General features: G+C 41.5%; 1 protein-coding gene and 1 long non-coding RNA gene across 3 annotated transcripts in view; one reads left to right on the forward strand and one right to left on the reverse strand.

The window, feature by feature from the left end:
• arhgap39 (Rho GTPase activating protein 39) overlaps window positions 1-22,408 on the forward strand; it is a 66,713-nt gene that overhangs the window by 3,008 nt on the left and 41,297 nt on the right. The gene's annotated exons all lie outside the window — the stretch shown is intronic.
• On the reverse strand, window positions 15,930-16,386 carry LOC146499132 (uncharacterized). The gene is made up of 2 exons (XR_014870443.1): window positions 16,079-16,386; window positions 15,930-16,030 (listed from the first exon to the last, which is right to left on the reverse strand). It is a non-coding gene; the product is annotated as an uncharacterized LOC146499132 (long non-coding RNA).

Here is a 22,408-nt window from a genome sequence, read left to right on the forward strand (position 1 = left end):
GGTCATCAGCCAGGCACAGGCCCAGAACCTTCAAGTCAGAGCCTCTCCACACAGTACCCATTAATGTATATGACGATTAGATGTGCTTCTCCTGAAGTTCGCTATTATTTCTTTTGTTTTTGTGGTGTTGAGGAAAAGGTCATTAGTGCTGCACCATGATGCCAGTTTCTCTACCTTGTGCCTGTATGCGGACTCATCTTCCCCCATGATGAGTCCAACCGCTGACATGTCATCTGTGAAATTCACTATTGAGTTGCTTGGGTGAGTGGGGTGCAGTCGGGTGTGTAGAGAGTGTACAGCAGGAGAGTCAGCACACATCCCTATGGCAAGCCAATGTTGAGGCTGAATGTTGGGTAAAGTTTGGGCCCTTCTTTAACTCACTGTGGGCGGGCTCTCAGGAAGTCCTTAATCCAGAGTCAGATGGAGTATGGGAGGACGAGGTTGATTAGTTTTGTTCCCAGTCTGCTAGGGGTGTTTGTGTTAAATGCTGAGCTGAAGTCAGTGAAAAGAAGCCTAGCATAACTGTCCTTGTGCTCTAAATGAATCAAGGTTTTGCGGCTAGCAGTGGCTACGGCATCCTCTATTATCCCTCTGAATTACCCCATGAATGGTTGAGGCCTTCAGGCAGGGTGGGACAGTGGTCTGTGCTAAGGACAGGTTGTGAGCTGGTCTGTACAGACCTTCAGCACCTGATGCAATCAGGTCCTGCTGCATTTCTGGGGTCCTGTTAACTGCCCTTAACATGCGTCTCATGTCATGATTCTCCAACACAAAGATGTGACCTGAGTGTGTGGTGTGACTGCGTCTGGTCTTTTTTGTTCAAAGTGGCCAAAGAAGCAGTTCAACGTCTCCGCTAGCACAACATCACCATCCACAGCCCTGGGTCTGGGGTTGTAGTTAGTGATGTTTTGGACCCCAAGCCACAGTTGCCTCAAGTTGTTGTTCTGGAGATAGTCCTTAGTTGTTATAATCCAGCTTGGCCTGTCTGATGCCCCTTTTCAGGTTTGCCGTGGCTGCATTGTACAGTTCCAAGTCATCCGACCTGAAAGCAGTGTTTCTGTTACTAAGCAGGGTCCTGACCTCACGTGTCATCCAGGGCTTGTGGCTGGCATACACCTGGATGCATTTGTCAGCGGTGACAGTGGCAGTGGTTAGAGTATGGATGTAGTGTACTCCTCCAGGTCCTGAGATTCAAAAATACTCCAGTCTGTATTCTCAACACAGTCTTGTAGCTGCAAGGAAGCACCCAGCCCATGTTTTAACTGTTTTTGAAGTAGGGGGCGTTTCATCAGGTATTGCTGGGTGCAGCAGTCCCCAATGAACTATTGTCTTCCAGCTGTAGCCTCATCTCATCCATTTTTGTTCACAATAGACCTGGCTTTTGTAAGGAAAAGGCTGAGGAGTGGACGCTTTTGAAGCGTTTTCCTTATTCTTTCCTTCACACTGGCTCTACAGCTTTGTTTCTGTTTGTTATCCTTGTGTTGTGGGAGTGAAGAACCTCTGTTGTAAGAATCCCATCACTCTGTAGACCCAGTAACAAGAGGTCTTATCTGCAGAACATGAGGTTTGTCCAACATCGCGTTGATGAAATTGTATAACAGATATACAAAAACAAACAAAAAGATGACTGAATGCAAAACCTCTGAGCGGTATGCCGTCATGTTGTCTTTTCATTGTCTGCATCACATTATCACATACATTGCTCTAAGTGGTTGGCAACAGGAAACTCATCTGTTACTATGCTAAATCACTGAAGCTTGTTTACTTGCTAATCCTAGGTGTGTTTCTATATGAAGCGTGGATAGTAACTGATTTCAGAGCAGTGGAAGCAGACCAGCAGCAGCTTGCCTCGCACTCTGGTTTTATCCACAATGCTGCCTGCCTCTCAGCTTACCCAGGTCCAGTCAGTGCTGAAGATGGACACGCCCGCATTACAGAGAGAGCTAGTCTTCAATGAAATAATTGCAGCAGTCAACCACAAGATAGCAGTAATTTAAAGGCTGTATATACATATTGACAGGCGAGGAGCTTTATGGCAGTGCTGTGTGAGATAAAAAGAGACAGATTGCTTTACTTTTCTATGTTTTAAATGATTTCTGCTTTTATCAGTGTGGAACATCACTGGTTAACACATAGTTGTTAAACAGCCCTGTTTCATGCTAATTCTGTCGCCTAATAATGAAATAGAAACTCATGTCCAGGAAAACAGATTTATTGGAAATGTAGTTGTAGTAAAATGGAGTATACTTTAACTGGACACTGTTAGGTACTCCTTGCTGGTACCAGGCTCAATCGCCCTTTGTTATAAGAACTAACCTAAGTTTTGTGACATAGATTCATCAAGGTGCTGGAGACTCCTCACAGATTTTGATTGTATTTACATGATAACCTCAAACAAATGTTGCAGATTTGTACGTCATGCACATCCATGATGTACATGTCTCATTCCACCACATCCCAGAAGTACTCTGTTGGATTACAATGTGGTGACTCTGGAGGCCATCTGAGCACAGTGAAATCACTGTTGTGTTCAAGAAACCAGTTTGAGATTATTCGATCTATGTGACATGCAATGTAATGCTGCTGGAAGCCAACAGAAAATAGGTTGTCTCAAGAATCTCAACTACATTTACATCCCTAAATGCACTGAGTTGCTGTCATGTGATTGGCTGATTAGGGAAGACCTGTTGAAGACAACAAAGTGTTACGACTCCGCTGGCTGCTAACTGGGGATGCAGCCCTGACAGATGGTTCTCTGTGAGGGGAAAATTGAAGAGAAGAAAAGGAAGCTGAAAAGTAAATGGATGACAGCCATGTTAATTGGCATAATGTGCCAATTACATGTTACAAGCATCTGTATGAAGAATAAACTGGAGAATAATAACCATTTTTTCTGTACTCTGGCATAGAAGAAAACAAGGCTGCTGCTGCTGCGAGTAGCGGATTGTGTGTGAACACAACGCTATATGCATTCCTTTAAGAAAAGAAGTAACATGTAAAATATAAGTAAATGTTTAATTAAAGAGTTTCATATAGCTAGTTTCATAATTCTCTTAAAATATCCACACAATATTTATATTTCTGTCCATTAAATTGTGCTGGGTTTTCTGAATGTGTTTTAGAATAGAAGACTGGTCTATTTTTGTCTCTGTTTTGTAGAACTGGTAAATTATTTTAAAGGCAACCCTTTACTGATTATATCAGAAATATGCTAATTAGCAGCTGCACTACAGCAGCTTTGAGAAGACAAAGGGAATCCTTTGTGCTTTACTTTGCTCACAGTGGCATTTACTCTTTTGCAAAAAGGTTTTAGAGATATATCCCATCCATCCATTCTCTTCTGCTTATCACAGTTGTGGGGGCTAGAGCCTATCCCAGCTACCAAAGGTTGAGAGGCCAGGTAGACGCTGGATAGATTGCCAGCTGATTATGCAGAGCTAAACGCAGAGGGACAGACAACCATTCACACTCACATTCACACCTATAGGCAATTTAGTATCAAAAAACCGCATGTCTATGGATGGTGGGAGAGAACCTACACAAACACAGGAAGAATATGCACACTCCACACAGAAAGACTGTGGCCAGGTGGTGGAGGTGAACTCGGGACCTTCTTCCTGTGAGGCAACAGTGCTAACCGCCGTATTGCTATTTTCTACCACCTGCTGCTGGATCAGAGACTTTCTCTCAGACCATGTACAGCAGGGGTGTTCAACTCCAGGCCTCAAGGGCCATTGTCCTGCAAGTTTTAGATATCACCCTGGGTCAACAAGTCATTAGTTCATTACCAGCCTCTGGAGAACTTCAAGACATGTTGAGGTAATTTATCCATTTAAATCAACTGTGTTGGATCAAGGACACATCTAAAACCTGCAGGACACCGGCCCTTGAGGCCTGGAGTTGGACACCTCTCGTGTACAGAGAGTTAGAGTGGGGCCTCATCTTTCCTCAGCCTTAACACCTGCTCTTCACAAGGCTGTGTACTATCATTGCCCTACTATACACTCTGTACACACATGACTGTGTCAGTACCCACACAGACAACGCAGTCATTTGGTTCACAGATGATACCACCGTGGTGGGGCTCATCTCTGGGGGAGACGAGACAGGATATAGAGCTGAGCTTCAGAGGCTGTCAGATTGATGTGCGGACACCAACCTGGACCTCAAGACCACCAAGACAAAAGAACTGGTAGTCGACTTCAGAAGGAGGAAGTCTGAGCTGCAGCCTGTCAGCATCAACAGGGAGTGCGTGGAAAGGGTGTCCAGTTTCAAGTTCCTGGGTGTGCACATGGAAACAGACCTCCAGTGGAGCTCAAACACCTCGTTGGTTTTAAAGAAGGCCCAACAGCGTCTCCATTTTCTGAGAATCCTCAGAAAAATGGACCTGAAGAAGGAGCTGCTGATTGTTTTCTACCGCTGCTCCACTGAAAGTGTATGACTGCATCGGTGTGCGGTTCTCCAGCTGCATCACGGCACACAAAAAGACACTTCAGAGGGTCATTAATATGGCCTAAAAAAATCATTGGACATCCTCTTCCCTCCCTGAAGGACCTGTACAGCACGCGGTATCTCAAGAGGGCATGCACCATCCTGCAGGACTGTACACACCCAGGACACCAGGTGTTTAAGCTGCTGCCGTCTGGCAGGAGGTTCAGGCTGTTCAGGACAGCTTTTACAACAGAGCAATAGGCCTAAGCAAAGGTAACAGCTGACCTGATTGGCTACCTCTGTGGACTTTTTGGGGGGGGATAACAACAACGACAACAACAACAACGTGCAATGAAATATACACTGAATCCTTTTATTCATACACTCGTTCTTTTTATTTCTTCTTTTTATTTATTATGTTAGTTTGTGTTGTGTTGTGCGTAATGCAGATGTGGGACAGTTTCCAATTTCATTGTACTGTTGTTCTAGATGTGACTGTGCAACGACTACAAAGAGTTATCTGTCCTGTTTTGTATGTATATTTACTATGAAAAAGTATTTTCTCTCTTCCTGATCTTAGTTTTTGCATATTTGCCATCCGTGGCAGCAAGATCTGCAAGTTTTCGAAAACTGGCAGTGAGCCCAGACAACAAGACCTCTTTGCCTAATTATTTATTTTCAGCCACACTGGAGAGTATTAAGGTTTGTTTGAAAGGATATCAAAGGAATTACACCTTATTTATTTATTTTTTGAGTTATTCAGAGGTGGACTTGCTGGTGTGTTTCAGATCATTGTTTTCCTGCATGTCCCAAGAGAGCTTCAGCTTCAGGGACGTGATGGCCATGTGAAATGCTCCTTTAGGGTTTTCTGGTAGAGAGCAGGATTCACGGTTCCATTGCTTGGGACAAGTCATCCAGGTGCTGAAGCAGCAAAGCAGCCTGAGACCATGATGTTAGTTTGTTCTTTTTATGAACATCAAACTAACTTACAACAAGTAAAATGGGACTTAAACCTCCCAGAAAGTTTTATTTAGATTTCTTGATGCAGCAGGTCTGGCAATAATCAGGCCTGAGTGCAGCTGGTGAAATTTAACTCAGCTTCCCAAAACATGTGGTTTGTCCCAGTTCATGATTTAACTAGGAGAGCAAATCATTTTTCACATAAAGCCAGGCAGATTTGGCAATCCTCTTTCCTTTAAAAAATAAAATAATTCAACAATCATATAAAAACTGCATTTTGTATTTACCGTAGTTATCTTTATCTAATATAAAAAATGATTTTAAGACAAATTAATAGTCAGAAAAGGGGCAAATGCTTTTTTTACTGCCCTGTATACAATCTATTCACAATCATTTTTACCCTTCAGCCATAAAAGTGAAAGTGAAATTTTCTTTAACAATAGTACTACAGGATCAAACAGAAAACTGTGACTCAAAGCAGGAAATCCAACTACTCTGATAACAGTATGTGGTACCAAAATTTGTCAGACAATCAATGTCTTTGCCACTAATATTCAAAGTATAATTGGGGAAAGCTTTATAAGCTTTATGTGAGTATTTTGCACAAGTACAAATCAAAGAATCATTCTTCTGCTCTAAATGCGTAATTGCTGTCTGTATCGGTGTAGGTAGGTGTATCAAGGTTAGTAGCAAGTACTTCTTCATTGCAGGAGCGTTTGTGTGTGTGTTATATGCAGCTGTGGCTTCCTCCTCTGGAACACCTCGCTGTCCGCTGTGTGTGTGTGTGTCAGTCAGTCAGAGTGTGGCATGCCAGTTGGTCCAGTAACACTTCTAGCCCCTCTTCATGGGGCAGTCACAGGCCCAGCATGTCTTTTTTGTTTGCAGTAAGAACAGGTGTCAGAGTAGTTGCCATGTCATCTGCCTCAGGTACGCCCTCTGTTTCAGCCATAGAATCCTCTTCCACCATCCTGTGAACCGGGGTGGGTATCTGAAGGAGAGTGATTGTATCATGGAGAAGGTCTTGTTGTCGTTTCTCTATCTTAGAGTGTTTCTTTAAGGTCCGGTGTTATAGGGCATTATGTGGCAATGCAATGTTCCTTGAACCGGGCTTCATTATTGAGTTCAATTCCATTTTATTTATATACCACCAAATCACAACAGCAGCTCCCTCAAGCTGCTTTAAACTGTCAGGTAAAGGCCGTACAATTATAGAGAAAAAATAGGGAAAAAAACTAATAATCAGATGACCCCCTATGAGCAAATACTTGATGACAATGGGAAAAACTCCCTTTTAACAGGAAGAAACCTCTAACAGAACAGACTTAGGAAGAGAAGGCCCTCCCATTCCACTTTTAAATACTCTAGGAACAACAAATACACCAGCGGTCTGAAAGTGAAGTGCTCTATTGGGGTGATACGATACTGTAAGGACTTTAAAATAAGATGAGGCTTGATTATTCAAGACCTTGTATGTGGTGCGAAGGATTTTAAATTGGATTCTGGATTTAACAGGGAGCCAGTGTGGGTGAAATATGCTGTCAGTACTCTTGCTGCAACATTTTGGTTTAACTGAAGTTTTTAGGGAGTTTTGACAATAATGCATTAGAGTGTTGTAGCCTAGAAGGAATGATTGCACAAACTAGTTTTTCAGCTTGCTCTCAGACAGGATGCTTCTAATTGGAAAAAAGCAGTATTATATATTTGTTTCCATGGCACATTAGACTTACGTTACTCAAAAATGACTCCAACATTCCTCACTGTTACTGGAGGCTATGGTAATGCCACCCAGAGTAAGATTAGACTCCATATTTTTAAGGCTACGTTCACACTGCAGGCGAAAGCGCATCAAATCCGACTTTTTTGACCCTATGCGACCCATACCCGATCATGGTATGAACGGTGTGAACGGCACAAATCTGATATTTTCAAATCCGATCTGGGTCACTTTCGTATGTGGTACTGAATTCGATACATATCCGATGTTTTAGAAAGCGACTGCTGTTTGAATGGTCAGGTCGCATTAAATCCGTCTTTTACGTCACTGATACAAAACAGATGCTAATTATCAGCGCTGGAGAAGACATCGTGAACAGTTCCTGCCTATCCAGTGTAGATGTTAGTGAAACTGTTGGGAAGACAACATTGGAGAAAGGTGAACATTTTATTTGTACTGTGTAATCTGCAGATTCTGACAGACATTTCCAACTATCCTTTGAAGCACCGCTCCTCTAAAACAGCAATAAGGATAATTATTAGGTCATATGTAAATAACAAAATAACTTTATAGCTTTAAGCAAAAATGGGAAACGTAAAGTCCGAAGTCTTTATATTAAGGGCCATCAGTCAAACAATATTGTTTGCTTTGGGTCTAAACAGAGCGTGCTGTGTGTGAAGTCTTGTTTTGCGCATGCGGGCCGTTTGAGCGTTCACACTAGAGCGCGTTTGCTGTCAGATTTTATTTGTAGTGTGAACAAGCAGACAAAAAAATTGTATTTGATCAAAAAATCGGAATTGAGCATTAAGACCTGCAGTGTGAATGTAGCCTAAGACTTTTAGGGCCGAGTAAATTAACTTCAGTTTTATCCGAATTTAGAAGCAGAAAATTAGAGGTCAGGCAGGTCTTTATGTTTCACTAATTGAAAGACCATGCACCAGGTGTGGTAGGCCTTTGGCTTGCTCAGTGCACAGGATTGATTCAGCACGGACCAGTCTTTTAACCTCCTAGGACCTGGCGTCCACATATGTGGACATCACATTTTGGGTTATGTAGACCAAAATAGTCCATTTTACTCTACAAGGGCCTTATATCCCCTTATGAGGACATTATACTGCTACTGTTCGATCAAAATGTTAAACGAATATCCTCATACGTGGCTCTCATTTTTCTTAGAAACAAAAATCAGGTAAAAAAAAAAAAATCTGGTAATTCTTTGTTTTTACATTCATCAGGTCCCAATCAGCCCAAATATCAAAGAGAAATTAAAAATGCATGCCGTGAAAGAGTTCAGGTCTTAGGAGGTTAAGCAGCAAATTGACTATCAATAATTGATATTTTTAGGTTTAATCAGTTGTGAATGCTTTTACACTTGCTGTAGTAGCAAGAAGGTAGAACTGGTCACCTTCTAATCTGAAGATTGGTGATTCGATCCCTGGCTGCTCCAGTCTGTATGCCAAATATCCTTGGCCAAGATACTAACCCCAAGTTACTCTCCAATGTGTCCAGCAGAGTGTGAATGTCTGATAAAAACCACTTAAACACAAGAAGTGTTGTATGAAAGGGTGCAAATAGGTTAATGAGGAATGTTGTATAAAGCGCTCTCAGTGCTTGTAGAGTAGAAAAGCGCTATATAAGAATGAGTTCATGTACCAGTTATAGGAAAGCTGAGCAAAATGATCTCCTCCAGGCTCCTAACACTAGAGCTGATTAACTGATAACTTGGTAACTGGATGTTTTCTATAGAATAAACTTAAACTGAGTTTTAAAAAAGACAAACAAAAAAACAAAACACCAAACCAACAAACACCGAAACTGGTGTTGGAAGGGATCTCAAGTCTGCATTGTACTTGGTTAACAATTGGTGTCGTAAGCCAACACCTGTTTAATGATGGTCATTCACAGTGGACATAAATGGCCTCTTTTACTCTTTCAGTCTGTCCAGTCCTACTTTTATGGAGGGTCTTTACTAACCTAAATATTGGACCTGGTGGCAAAAAGTTCCAGATCCTGTTTCAGTCCTGCCTATTTGGTAATTTCTCATGGGAGTTTACTATGTTTCTACTTACAACTACTCGCTACAGGTCTCGAAAGTTGCCCTAAATTTTAGGAGCATATATTCACAACGTGTGATTTTTATGGTTTAGCTGTTAGGCTAATTTCACATGCCCAACCATGCATCACATGAGTCTTTATAAACTTTCCACTTCCACTTTATTTCTAACGCACTTTAAAACAACATAACAGCTGATGAAAGTGCTGTGCAAAAACAATAAGAGAACAAGAATAAAACAAGAATTTCTTAGATTTAGTTCATCCCACATTTAGTTTATCCTGTGTTTCTTGTGTCTCCTTGTAAGTAAGTGCCTCAAGACCACTGTTTTAAGGAAGCTTTTTAGACCATGCATTAAGCCGGCATTTTGTGTGTAATATGTGTCTCCAACAGCAGTAACATTGATGTTTCCAAATGAGAAAAAGTCATAAGTATTTTTAATTTGTCTTAATCTGACATAAATATATGTCTTTAGAGTCTGATCAACCATGGGAATTTTGTCAAATCCCTGGATCACAATATTTTAAACCTAAGCAATTTAACTTTTCCTCACCCAAATGTGTGTGTGGTAAGTTTACATCTTTTCTAATACATAATGTATATTATTGTTGCATGTAATTTGCAGTGTTGGGTAAGTTACTTTAAAATAGTAACTTAGTTACATTACTAGTTACTTCTATCAAAAGTAACTCAGTTACTTCAAGTTACTCGTTACTTTCAAAGTAACTAGTTACTAGGGAAAGTAACTTTGGTTGTACTTAGAATTCTCTTGTTAATGTGTTGCTTCCATAACTTTGCCAGTCTTCTAGCTTGCTTACTTGCCACAAGTGCACTGTGCCACCTACCAATAGAAAGGAACAGATAATGTGCATATTTCCACGAGAGAAATCCCACACCCGGACCATCATTGACTGCTGCCATGATTCTAGCCTACGTCACAGCATCATGTGCGCCTTTTACATCCAACACAAAAACTGCAGTCGTGGTACTTTGATTGTACTCGGAACTCGGAAATTCTGCCTTCTGAATAGGAAGATAAAGCCTTTGAATGAAAACAAACACTGTTGTGACAGTGATGTACACTGTTTTGATGGTATATTTGCATCAATCTATGAATCGTTTGTTCGCAAGATTCAGATAATTATTTTTTAAAAGCTAGACATTTTAAATTAGAATAAGAAAGAAAAGTATTTCTTTGTGCCCACCTTTCCCTGTTAATGCCCTACCTGGCCCCCCTGGCAAAACTTTGCTAGATCCGCACCTGCACAATTACCAGCTGTCAGCTACCTAAAAAAGGATCCTGGGGTTATTTGTCTCTCAGAAACCGTTCATAACTTCCCTTCAACTCATTCATGTCACCTAAAAGGTAAACCTGTTTCTCCATCACCTGCTCAGCTCTGATGATTCAGTAAGGACATCTCCTGGTTTCATCTTCATGTTTCCCTCTCACCAGATAACCAAACCGACATCATGACCAGCAGCTTTTTTGCAGCTGTGGCTCCAGCAAACATCAGCTGATACTAGAAATTAATATTATATAAATTCTAACAACAGCTGATCAAGCTTAAACGTGCTGCTGTTGTTTAGCGTGACATCCGCTGGTTTCCTCTTTCTGGCGCAAAGTGGGCGATAAACGAACAAGAGAGCCGATCAGCTGATCATTGATCAGTTTTCATGATTGAAGTAGAAACGGGAGAGGGAGGGGGAGAATGAGAGAAGAAGAGACAGCTGTGCAGCAAAGACACAGAATAACTCCAGCTTTGTGCCCTTTTCATTGTAGCTGAATTACGGGACAAACTGTTCCTTTTCACCTCAATAAGAAACGCGTAATATTTTCTCTGAATACCAGACGGGACGGTTGGCAACTCTAATAACTTATGAACAAAATAAAGTTCAACATCATTAACTTCATAGCACCCACCCAGCTGTATAGAAACTCCGTCATGCTAGCTAGTACGCAGTACGGAAAAAGTCAGCACAACGAAAATAAACTCCACCTAAACTTGGTTTATATCTGACCCAGATAGACTGCAGGTCATAACTTCTTACCTGAAGTTCAGTTCACACTTGGACCGGCGGCCGCCTCGGGTCTCTTTTCCTTCTGCGTCCTCCACCTGCTGCCTCCACCACTTGCTAATGTTACAGAATCTGTGGAAGCTCCGCGATAGCCACCACACGAAGTAACGAGTAACGACCCTATCTAAATCCTAGTAACGACTAACGCGTTCCTGGTTTTGGCATAATAACTAGTTACCGTGCTCGTTACCACAATAGTAACGTAGTTACTGTAACGCGTTACTTAATAACGCGTTAGTCCCAACACTGGTAATTTGTATGCAGCAATCACAACCAGACGTTGCAGTTAAAAAACACAATTATTATCAGGATGATGATACATAACTGAACTGCTTCCTAATGAAACACTTTATATCTTTCTTGCTAAAGCAAACATTGCTTATGTATGTTTATATTAGGAATGGGTGAGATAGTGTTTTTAAGAAATATTATTATACTTTCATGCTAGATATAAGATGAGACCATGCTGTGTTACAATTATAAGTATAGAGCCTTGTCCACATTTGTCTCTACACAATGTCACTCTGCCCCACATCTCTTCCTCACCGAACAAACCCCCCCTCCCCAATCGCTTCACCTGCAGCCAGTGACAGAATGGAGACGGATCTGAACTGGATGGTAGCTATCGAAGAGGAGCTGGTTGGCAGAAAGAAAAACAATGGCTCAGTTACTTGGAGATGGTTTGGATTCAAAGTGGGAGATTATATATTATATATTATATTATAATCTTTTCCACCATTTACAACAGCACCATAAAGTGCAGTATGAAGAATGTGTGAAACTGCGTGCTGTAGCCCAGACCGTGCAGTATTTTCAGTCTCCTGCCCCAATACAAACCACGCTAAAAACAAATATACCTGTGCTGTGAGTGAAAAAGTGAGACGTGGAGTGACATTACTAAAGCAGTGGCCTGTCATATCACTAAAAACTAGGGATGGGTATCGTTTAGGTTTTATCTGATACCGGTGCCAAACCGGTACTTTTGAAACGGTGCCGGTGCTTAAACGGTGCTCAAACCGGTGCTTAAAGAATGGAGAACACAAAATTGGTCCAAAAACCTCTCATGTTCAGCTGTTTTTTTTAGTAAAAAGATAACAATGTTAGCCTTTTCTGCAGCTATAGGGCATATATGGTATCACTCTTGGCTGGAAGCAGTGCTTTAACAATGGAAAAAACAAAAACTTTATCCAAAAACCTCTCATGTTTAACTGTTTCCCACTTTTTCTTTGGTCATTTTTGCCTTTTTGGCCAGGTTGAAGGGAGTATCTGCCATCAAACAAGAAGACAGCCGCATGTAGCTATGATGGTGTTTGCTAGTTCACCTTACATACATTAATGTAATAACGTGGTTAGCCTACTCAACGTAAATTATACACGAACAACATTAAGCTACTCACGCAGAGAAGAACGGCTGCTGCTGCCATCATCATCCTCATCATTTCTGCTACACTGGCAGGGCTAGGGGCCAGGACTCTACTCTTCAGCTTTTTGGGGGATGTTGCTAACTCTTCGTCCGATAACAGGCACCACACCTGCAGTAGATGCGCTCGGTGTGAGGTCTCGCAGCAAGCTATCAAATACGGCGCATTTTTCGGCTTTTAAAAAAAACGCTATGCGTCGCCAGGTGTTTCATCGGATTTCAGGTGTTACCTCCTTTCCACAGTATCACCTTAAAGCACTTGTTGCAGGCTGCTGAGTTTGCATCTTTTGCTGTGAAGTACAGCAAGACTTTTGACCGCTTTGCCTTGGGCATTTTTAATCTGTAGCTCTGCTCTAAAAGAACGTACGTACCTGGACCCGCCTACTATCCCCGGAAACGTAAAATGATTGGCTAGAATTCAAAGTGTATCACATCTCAGGAAAAAAAAGCACCGAAATAAAGCACCGAAATGTGCGCTGCTTTTCGGTCTGGTTACTACCGTTTATGTCAGAACCGGTGCCATCATGGCACCGGATACCGGTACCCATCCCTACTAAAAACACAGGACCACATATCAGTGCCGATATGTGCCAGGCACATATGTGCCAGCCATGTACATATGTGGCAAGACTGGCTCACAGGACCTGTGAGTCATACACGAGTGTCACTGAAACATTTAATTGTAAACTGAAAAGTGCCCGTTTACAGACCAGCTGCTTCCTCCAACACCACATGGGAGCGCATATAAGTGAAGCTCTGCAGGTTGGCCTCATAAGCTGGAAGTTCAACCTGAAGCTTTAATGACTGACATATAGTCAAGGTGGTTCAGCTGACCAAGTGGCTGAGCTTGCAGTGTTTTGGACTTCATCTGGCCTTTGGTGAGTGTGATACTGAATCAGTTGATTTGAAGTAAGAAAAAATATGCTAGGCATAATGTTAAATACAAAGTTTATAGAATCATCTACAGAGCTAAATATGTCTATTGGCCACAAGACAAGTATTTTCACAACTAGATCTACCAGTTATGCAACTGAAACTTACATAAACTATCAGTCTTATAATGGATTACATTTATATATTTTCTAGACACTATTAAACATTCACACACTGGTGGAGGGAGCTACAGTTGTAGCCACAGCTGCCCTGGGGCAGACTGACAGAAGCGAGGCTGCCATATCGCGCCATCGGCCCCTCTGGCCAACACCAGTAGGCGGTAGGTGAAGTGTCTTGCCCAAGGACACAACGACCAGGACAGAGAGAGCTGGGGATCGAACCGGCAACCTTCCGGTTACAAGATAAGCTTCCCAACCCCCTGTCAGGTGTGTGTCTGTGCTTGTATTAGACTGAGGATTGTGACACTGAGTGAGGACTCAGCTGTCATGTCACTGCGGTCCCTGCTTTCATAGTGGGAGCAAATCAAAAATTACATTTCTAGCTACTTATTGGCAGTTTGTGTAGAGAGTGATGCTGACCCTCTTAAATGGTGGAAGGAACATGAAGTTGCCTATTCAGCAGTGAGATGCCTGGCCAAGAAATACCTTTGTGTGCCACCAGCTCCCCATCTGAAAGCATTTGTAGTTGCAGTTGGAACATTGTAACCTGCCACAGGACATCCTTAAAGCCCGATACGGTTGCCAGATCAGCTTTCCTGGTATATATTCTTTAAGATGTACAGTTTTGGCCTGACCTGTTGTTTGTGCTAGTGCTGTGGGATACCACCGAGTTTGGTATTGATCTGATACCAAGTAAATTAAGGGAAGTATTACCGATACTGATACTTTCAACCTATTAAGTGAGCTTATGTTGGGGAGAGCAGTGTGTCATGATTTATGAGCTGAATCATTGTACATTTGCCGTATTCTGAAAGCATTTTAATGAACACCAAACAGTCAAGAGTTTGGACACACCTTCTCATTTAATGTTTTTCCTTTATTTTTACCACTATCTACATTGTAGATACATACTGAAGACATCAAATATATGAAGCAAGATATATGGAATTACCTAGAAAAGAAAAAAAGTTGATAAGTAACTCTAAATGTGTCTTATATTTTCTTAAAGAAGCCACCCTTTGTTGACTGCGCTGCAAACCCTTGGCCTTCTCTCAATAAACTTCATGATGTAGTCACCTGAAATGGTTTTCACTTCACAGCTGTGCCTTGTCAGGATTCATTTCTGGAATTTCTTGCCGCCTTAATGGTGTTGGGACCATCAGTTGTGTTGTGCAGAAGTCAGGGCTGTCAGCTGTGTACAAACCTATTTGACAACTTTTAGAATTCATATTATTGCACAAACCAGTCAGCTAAGTAAAGAGAAACAACAGTCCATCATTAATTTAAGAACTGAATGTCAGTCAGTCCAAAAATCGCTAAAACTTTCAATGTGTTTCTTGGCCCAATCAAATCTCTTCTGCTTGTACTTTTGGACACAAGGAATGGGCATTATACCAGTGGAAATCTCTGCTTTGGTCTGATGAGTCCAAATTTGAGATCTTTGGTTCCACTCGCCCTGTCTTTGTGTGATGCAGGAAAGGTGAACGGATGGTCTCTGCATGCATGGTTCCCACCGTGAAGGAGGAGGTGTGATGGTTAGGGATGGGTATCGTTAGGTTTTATCCGATACCAGTACCAAACCGGTGTTAAAGAATGGAGAACACAAAATTGGTCCAAAAACCTCTCATGTTCAGCTGTCTTTTTTTGTAAAAAGATAACAATGTTAGCCTTTTCTGCAGCTATAGGGGATTTATGGCATCACTCTTGGCTGGAAGCAGTGCTTAAACAATGGAAAAAAACACAAACTTTGTCCAAAAACCTCTCATGTTTAGCCGTTTCCCACTTTTTCTTTGGTCATTTTAGCCTTTTTGGCCAGGGTGAAGGGAGTATCTGCCATCAAACAAGAAGACAGCCGCATGTAGCTATGATGATGTTTGCTAGTTTACCTTACATGCATTAATGTAATAACGTGGTTAGCCTACTCAACGTAAATTACACACGAACAACATTAAGCTACTCACGCAGAGAAGAACGGCTGCTGCTGCCATCATCATCCGTCATCATTTCTGCTACACTGGCAGGGCTAGGGGCCAGGACTCTCCTCTTCGGGATTTTGGGGGATGTTGCTAACTCCGGATCCGATAACAGGCAACCCACCCGCAGTAGATGTGCCCGGTGTGAGGTCTCGCAGCAAGCTATCAAATACGGCGCATTTGTCGGCTTTTAACAAAATGCTATACGTCGCCAGGTGTTTCATCAGATTCGAGGTGTTACCTCCTTTGCACAGTATCACCTTAAAGCACTTGTTGCAGGCTGCTGAGTTTGCATCTTTTGCTGTGAAGTACAGCCAGACTTTTGACCGCTTCACCTTGAGCATTTTTAATCTGTAGCTCTGCTCTAAAAGAACGTATGTACCTGGGCCCGCCTACTACGCTTGCAAAGGTAAAATGATTGGCTAGAATCCAAAGTGTATGACATTTCAGGGGGGAAAAGCACCGAAATAAAGCACCGAAATGTGCGCTGCCTTTCGGTCTGGTTACTACCGTTTATGTCAGAACTGGTGCAATAATGGCACCGGATACCGGTACCCATCCCTAGTGATGGTGTGGGGGTGCTTCGTGGGTGACACTGTTGGGGATTTGTTTTTCTTTTTTAAGATCAAGCTGTGTTAGTGTCAGAGTGCTGAATCATTCTTTTAGCTATTGGAAAGTGATCTGCCTCAGAAGTCTGGGTTTTGCCCAGTTAGATGCTGCCTCAAGTTGCTCTCTTCTTTATTTTAATGGGAGAAATGTTTTGTCACTCATTCAAGTGACGTCTTCAGTCTCAGCAGTTTCCCCAAACAAACACAACTGACTTTGAGTATATTTTCATGATCGTTAGTATGAAAATTCTTAAGATCATTAACCAGTGGCCATGGGTAACATTCACATAGATTTGGGAAATGACTGCAAGCACATCACTCCCCATATATTCTCAATATCACTGAACTTAATCCTAAACCAGTTAAGTCATTTTGATCCAATCGTTTATTTTCTAGGTCACAAATGTAATGGAAAAAAACTAATAAGCTATTTCATGTAGGGCTGCAGCTATCGATTATTTTAGTAATTGTGAGTAATCTATCGATTATTCAATAGACTCTCCATTGCCACCTAGTGGGCATTTAAGGTGTTCGGCAGGGGTTAGCCACAAGTCCAAGATCCTTGCTGCTTGCAGCTTTAATCTTCTTTATTTCCTCTTGTTTTTGAAAGCTGAGTTAAATTGCACTACCACACCCAGGCCTGATTACTGCCAGGCCTGTTGAATCAAGAAATCACTTAAATAGAACCAGTCTGATAAAGTGAGGTAGGCTAAAAGATCTCACATAGCAACACATCATACCCTGACCTAAAGAAACAGCTGATAAACAAAGGCATTGATGTTTATCAGTCTAGGAAGGGTTACATCATTTCTTTAGGGTTTAGTACTCCAGTGAACCAGAGTGAGAGCCATTATCCACAAATGGAAAATCTTGGAACAGTGATGAACCATCCCAGGAGTGACTGGCCTACCAAAATGTCTCCCAGAGTACGCTGACAACCCATATAGGAGGTCACAAAAGAACCCAGAACAACATCTAAAGGCCCCAGCTTATCTTAAAGTCTGCATAATACCACATCACTGCTAATCGAGCACTTTACCCTCAAACTGCAAGCATACTTGTGGTTCCTAGCATATTTAAAAGTACAATGGGAGGTGGCACCGTTTTAGCTCAGTGGGTGAGCAGGCGACCATATGCATTATGGCCAGAGAGCAGTAGGCTCTGTAACTTTTCTTCACAACTTCTGACATTATCAGTAACATTAATGCCACGACACCTTTAAAAAAAAATCCTCAAAGAAGTATCTGTCACTTTGTGTCTCAGCAGGAACAGGCTCCAATACTTCGACTTAAGACTGTCAGCAGTCTCAGTGGGACATGGGCCATTGCAATTGGTCATAATTCACCTATGACCTAATAAATATGTTTTTTTTACCAAAAGAAAACCCGTTTTGTTTTATTAATATTTATTTTGATAACTTTATATAAAACCTACAAATCCCTCATGGGTTGTTAAGGATGGGCTTGTTGTTAAAGCTCCAGTAGGTGTGAACATTTTGGTTCTGCTTATGTGAGGAGCAGGAAATGAAATATCATAGCCTTTATGTCTACTTCTTTATCTCTTTATCCCACAGCACCTCGACTCCTCATCTGTCCTCATCCAATACCCTCTTCCTATTTAATCCTCGGAAGTGTTGCCAGTCTGCTCAGTGGTCTCCCAGCAACGGAGAGCAGTGATTTTATAAAGACAAATGGTTGGGGAGAAGAAATGCTATCTATGCAAGTTGACCTTTTTAAGAGGAGGGAGGAGGAGCTTTTAGCAATGCCAGGGTTATAGCCTCTATTCTGTGTTTTAAAGGTTGAGTTGTTGCAATAGAGATCTCAGAAAATCAAAGTTATTCAAACTAATTAACTATATTTTTAATGCTTTCCCTGTGTCCACTGATAAAGCATTTTATCTAGCTAGAATGAAAGCCTTTTACATTTAATTAATCCATAATTTACTGTTTATTTAACCTGTAATGCACAATGCATCATGGGTTTAATAAAGAGCTTGGGTTGGACGTTATCATTTCTCTGGGAAACTTCTATAGAGATTGAACTTACTTTCATGCACCAGCCACCGTCTGAGTGTTCATTTGGAGGTTTGATACTTACATGGGTCATTAAGGCTGAAGCTGTATGGACACACTACTAACTCAGTCAAACCAGTGCCTCTCTGTAAGTGGGACCTGAAGCTAACAGGTCCTACTCAAATTCTGAAATTCACATATCCACAAAAACAAAATTGTAACACCATCTCAGCATTGACATCACTCAGATTAGGTTATTGTACTTGGCCCTAAAAATCTTTGAAACATGATGTCTAACCAGATACTTACTCTGGATAGCATTACCTTGGGCTCCAGCAACACTGAGGAGTGTTTTTTTTTTTTTTTTTTTTTTAAACTTTATTGTGCTTATTAAACAAACTACTACTTTCTTACATTTGCGCAATATCTCTAAAATTAGAAACATTGTGTCACCCCTGATATTAAAAAAAACTTGTTTATGAATGTATTACTTTTTGGATGCATTTTATTATTGTCGGACTGTCTCAAAAATTCTAATAAGACTTCATGCCCCTCTTCTGTGGAACCAGCTCCCAGCTTGATTTTGGGAATTTTGTCTCCATTAGTACAGGGTTTTTACCTCATATAAATATAAAGTGCTTTGCAGTGACTGCTGTTGTGATTTCGTACTATATAAATAAAACTGAATTGAACTCTTAAAGAAAGCCTTGCCGAGACTTGTGCAGCTATAGTTCTGCGAGGTACTATGTGTGCCCCTTGTGTATGAGAAAGAAAAGAGAGAAAGAAATGGTACACCAGTTGTCAGAGTGAATCCTTGTCAGATGAAGCGGAACAGGCCAGTTGAATAAAAATCCAGAGCAGAGATAGTGGGATTAATTGGCCATAATTGGTTAATGTGGTGGTGCTCTAGAATCCATTATTGTAAATGTAAAGTTCAACAACAACGCTGAACGAGATCCAGAGTGTAATTAAAGTGGTGGGTGGGCTCTTTATAACTTTAGAGAAGCCAATTGAGTCTAATAATAGATTAAATGCTCTGTTGATTCTGTCACTTTCAGTAGGGCTGCTCGATTATGGCATAAATGATAATCACGATTATTTTCACTGAAATTGAGATCTCGATTATTTGACAATATTTATTTAACAATAACAATGTATTGAATAATGACTTTAGATTGTCAAAAAATAATATAAAATAATGTGCAAATACTGATAACAGTGCAAATGTTTGCAATATAAAAAATAAATGAAAAATGTAAACATCTATGTTTAGTGAACTTGCTCTGTGGTGCAGCTACGACACTGTAGCAAAGTTTACACACTATGTCTACTTGTTCCACGTCTGACTCTGCGAACCCATAATGTTTCCACACCACTGAAGTTTTTTCTTTTACCTCTCTTTTCAACCAATGGCAGTCACTCTCCTCTCCAAATAACTTCTGCTTAGCTTTTCGAGCTTCCCTCGGGTCCTCTTGTTGTGACGCGTGTTCGAAACGCAGAGAGGTGCGCTCGATTTGCCACACGGAGCAGCGCGAGAGTAAAGCACGAGGGAGGGGCTAATAATCAGTTCAGTCATTTTTAATGATCGTTGAAAGCCCAGATCGTAATCGTGATTACAATTTGATTAATTGAGCAGCCCTAACTTTCAGCATCTATATGTATGTTAAAATCACACACAATAGTTATTTGATCTGAAGTGAGTACTAAATCAGAAAAATCAGGGTTTTTGAGTTTTCCAATTAGGATGGACAAGGCTAAGAGTTAGACTTTCAAATTAAAACTCCATCTGGGTCTATGGTTAAATTTACAATTTACAATAATGGATGACACAGCAGTTGGGAATAGATTTCACCACAGTAGATGTCTTTCTAAGTGTTAGAAGAACTCATTTAAAGATATAATTAATCGTCTTTTGTCATCTTCAATGCCATGTACAAACAGTGTGGAGCACTGAACTCTGCTCCATCCAAGGTCGATTATCATGTTGATAATTTTACATCTTCACGGTGTCTGACCCTGGACACTGTAGTTCCTCTGAAAAAGAAAGTCTTAAATCAGAAGTACTTGACTCCTTGGTATAACTCTCAAATGTGCAACTTAAAGTTGAATTAATAATTCGCAAGCTGCAGAGGAAATGGCATTCACTAATTTAGAAGATGGTAAATGGTAAATGGCCTGTATTTGTATAGCGCTTTACTAGTCCCTAAGGACCCCAAAGCACTTTACACATTCAGTCATCCACCCATTCACACACACATTCACACACTGGTGATGGCAAGCTACATTGTAGCCACAGCTGCCCTGGGGCGCACTGACAGAGGCGAGGCTGCCGAACACTGGCGCCACCGGGCCCTCTGAAAATTCTAGAAAGAGTAGTCGTCAAACAGCTAACTGATCGTCTGCAGAGGAATGTGTCAAGGTGAGCTGTGTGGCAGGCAGGGGTTGGACCCAAACGCTAGACTCAAAGATGGTAAACTTAGCTTAAAGTGTCCCAAAAAGTTGATTCTGTTCATCTGGACGTAGCTTTTTTTAGTGGGAGAAACTTTTCGTCACTCATCAAAGTGACTTCTTCAGTGTCAGCTGACTGCTGGTTTTCCCAACCTTATAAGCAGTACATTTGCACAATAACTGAGACTAGCCCACTGAATGAACAGTGGGCTGTGAGGTCAGTTCTTTGATCATTTAACTTAAAGTGTCAGCTTTACTGCTGGAAAAAACGAACTAAAACTAAGTACATACGTACTACAAGAAACAAACAAAAGATAAACTGGAACTAAGGATCTTGAACTTGGAGCACATGACATAACAATACATTACAAATGTAAGTTTGAGTAGTGAAAACTGCTGAGCACCATACTGGGCAGTGGGCACCTTGACTGGTCTGCAGCTTTGCAGACGCATATGCACTGCACTTTCTATTCTCACACCAGTTTGCACTTGTCTAATTTTCCTGCTTCTAATACATCAGCTTTGAAGACAAAATTGTTGCAGGTTTTTTTAATATACGTATATAATATAAAATGCAGGCATAGGTCGTGTCCAAATTCATGGGCTGCATCCTCCTGAGGACCCGGCCTTCACGGTCTACGTGGGCCGGGTACAGAAGGTTGGGTAGGCCGGAAGTAAACGGCTGTGGAATTGGACGGTCTAGCTTTCTGATTAGCGTCACCGCTGTCTCAGTGGAGTTTAATAAACTCGGCCGTCTGCTCCTTGCTATCTAAAATATAACAGGACACTGGCGTAAATTCTCGACCATCTCAGACTTCTGTTTAATCAGTTTTCTGTTTGACTAATTAATAAGAGTAATTTTAAAACTTAGTAGTGGCCGCCATTGACGGAAACTGGAGTTTGGCTGGGCCGCGCTATGAATTCTGGGATATGGTGGGCCACGAAGGACACACCTGACCCATCCTTCAAATTTGGGGAAAAGGAGGACGCATTTGTCGGCTGCATTCGGAGGAGTCTACGAATTTGGACAGCCTTCGGTGCGTCGCTGTGACGTAATCGGTGTACAAATGCGGCCTCAGGAGGATACAGCCCATGAATTTGGACACGACCATAGTCAGAAGATGTTCTGAACATGTAATTTGTTATGCTGGCCTCCCAAAGTGCACAAAAGGACTATTTATATATATATAAAAAAACAAATACAAGAAAACATGGTAGATGGTAAAGCAGTCCCTGTCTACTTAGAGACAGAGACTCGTTTTGCATGCTCACACTGGAGGACTTTTGCTTTTGAACAGAGTGCAATTTTACCTTCCTTTGGTGGCCATGCTTGTCTTGTTGTCTTCTGCAGTTACTTGTGGAGGCAGGAAAATAGCTGCCACTGGGTTTTGGTGGGCACCTGGATTCGAATGAAACACCAAGGAGATGAGCACACAAGTCCTCCTGGTGACTCTGCTGCTTGTTGTGCTGTTTGGCCCATAACATTTTGTGAATCGTGCAGCTGTTGTAGCTGCTGGAGCCCTGTAATGTACCACCTCCTGGTTTTCCAGCAGACTTGGTGGGTCCCAAGCATATGAACTGATGAGTCCATTCCTCCCATCTAGCAGTTGTAGTCAGCCACTGCTGTGCGCCTAGGGACAGGGATCTTCCAACACTCAACAT

This window comes from Neolamprologus multifasciatus, chromosome 17 (genome assembly GCF_963576455.1).
Source record: "Neolamprologus multifasciatus chromosome 17, fNeoMul1.2, whole genome shotgun sequence".
Classification (NCBI taxonomy): Eukaryota; Metazoa; Chordata; class Actinopteri; order Cichliformes; family Cichlidae; genus Neolamprologus; species Neolamprologus multifasciatus.